At 42.6% G+C, this 2,264-nt stretch overlaps 1 non-coding gene across 1 annotated transcript; it reads left to right on the forward strand.

The window, feature by feature from the left end:
- Window positions 1-1,832: 1,832 nt before the first annotated feature.
- LOC112428241 (small Cajal body-specific RNA 20) lies at window positions 1,833-1,956 on the forward strand. Its single transcript, XR_003020216.1, has one exon. It is a non-coding gene; the product is annotated as a small Cajal body-specific RNA 20 (non-coding RNA).
- Window positions 1,957-2,264: the final 308 nt, after the last annotated feature.

Below are 2,264 nucleotides of genomic sequence, written 5' to 3' on the forward strand. Positions count from 1 at the left end.
ATATATAGAGAGAGAGAGAGATGGAGTTTCGCTCTTGTTGCCCAGGCTGGAGTGCAATGGCATGATTTTGACTCACTGCAACCTCCACCTGCTGGGTTCAAGCGATTCTCCTGCCTCAGCCTCCTAAGTAGCTGGGATCACAGGCACGAGCCATCATACCTGGCTAATTTTGTATTTTTAGTAGAGACGGGGTTTCTCCATGTTGGTTAGGCTGGTTTCGAACTCCCGATCCACCCACCTCAGCCTCCCAAAGTGCTGGGATTATGGGCGTGAGCTACCACGCCCAGCTGAAAAAAAAATATGTTAACATGTGTAAAAAAGTGTAAAACAGGCCAAGCACGGTGGCTCACAGCTGTAATCCCAGCACTTTGGGAAGCCAAATGGGTGGATCACTTGAAGTTAAGAGTTTGAGACCAGCCTGGCCAACATGGTGAAACCCCATCTGTACTAAAAATACAAAACTTAGCCGAGTGTGGTGGTGCGTGCCTGTGATTTCAGCTACTCGGGAGGCTGAGACAGGATAATCACTTGAACTCGAGAGGTGGAGGTTGCAGTGAACCAAGATGGTGCCAATGCACTCCAACCTGGGCAACAGAGCAAGACCTCATCTGAAGAAAAAAAAAAAAAGAACTGTAAAACGATACTGAAAATATGGCAAAGAAACTAATTAAATTAATTAGGCATATTTGAAGATGAACCAAATAAAACTTCCAGGAATGAAACTATAATTATTAAGATTTAAAACCTCAAAAGAGGTTGGGTGTGGTGGCTCACACCTGTAATCCCAGCTCTTTGGGAGGCTGACTTTGAGGTCAGAAGTTTAAGACCAGCCTGGCGAACATGGTGAAACCCTGTCTCTACCAAAAATACAAAAATTAGCCGGGCATAGTAGCAGGCACCTGTAATCCCAGCTATTGGGGAGGCTGAGGCATGAGAATCACTTGAACCTGGGAGGCAGAGGTTGCAGTAAGCCAAGGTCATGCCACCAAGCTCCAGCCTGGACGACAAAGCGAGACTCCGTCTCAAAAAAAAAAAAAAAAAAAAAAAGAAATTACTAAGAATTCAGCAAAGAATGAAAAAATGGTGAAATATGAAAGAGAAGTTAAGAGACATGGAAGAGGGGGTTGGGCATGGTGGCTCACACCTGTAATTCCAGCACTTTGGGAGGCCAAGGCAGGCGGATCACGAGGTCAGGAGATCGAGACCATCCTGGCTAACATGGTGAAACCCCGTCTCTACTAAAAATACAAAAAAATTAGCCGGGCATGGTGGTGGGCGCCTGTAGTCCCAGCTACTTGGGAGGTTGAGGCAGGAGAATGGGGTGAACCCGGGAGGTGGAGCTTGCAGTGAGCCAAGATTGTGCCACTGCACTCCAGCCTGGGCAATAGAGCGAGACACCATCTCAAAAAAAAAAAAAAAAAAAAGACATGGAAGAAATTCAACATTTATTCCTGATAAAAACCTCTCAGCAAACTAAGAATTAAAGGGAATTCCTCAACTCAATGATAGACATTCACAAAAACCCTACATCTACTGCCATATTTTATGGGAAGAAACTGAATTCTTTTACTCTAAGTTCAGGAAGAAGCAAGGATACCCCCTCTTAACACACCCATCCAGTATTTTATTAGAAGCCCTAATCAGTGCAAGAAGTCAAGAAAAACAAATAAAAGGCCTACAGACTGGCAAAGAAGAAACAAACCTATTCAATTATGAATACATAATTGTCTTTACAGAAAATCACAAAGAATCTACAAAAAGCTCCTATAAAAAATAAATGAGTTAAGCAAAGTTATGGGATATGAGGTCAACATCAACACAGAAAAATCAATTGTGCCAGTGGGGCTATGGGTGGCCCCTTTTCTCCTCAGTCAGGGCTGGAGGCCAAGATCAGCCTTAGAGGACTGTCAGGGCTGCCACAAGCTGGGCAGCGTGGTTTTCCTACCTCAGACATTTGTAGAAGAAAAAAAAAATCAGTTGTATTCCTATAGATTAGCAATAAACAAATAAATCAGAAATTTTGAAAAGTACCATTTAGAATTGCATAAGAAACAGATTCACACTTTGTATAAATCTAACGAAACATGTGTAAGAGGAGAATGCTGAAAACAAAGCAAGAACTGATGAGAGAAACGAAAAAATATCTACATAAACGTTTATAAAGTAGAAAAATCAATATGGTTATGTGACAAACTCTTCCCAATGCAATCAATAGAGTTAATGCAATACCAGTCAAAATCCCATCAGGGTGCCAGGTGTGGTGG

The sequence above is a fragment of the Macaca nemestrina genome, chromosome 7 (assembly GCF_043159975.1).
Source record: "Macaca nemestrina isolate mMacNem1 chromosome 7, mMacNem.hap1, whole genome shotgun sequence".
NCBI classification, from domain to species: Eukaryota; Metazoa; Chordata; class Mammalia; order Primates; family Cercopithecidae; genus Macaca; species Macaca nemestrina.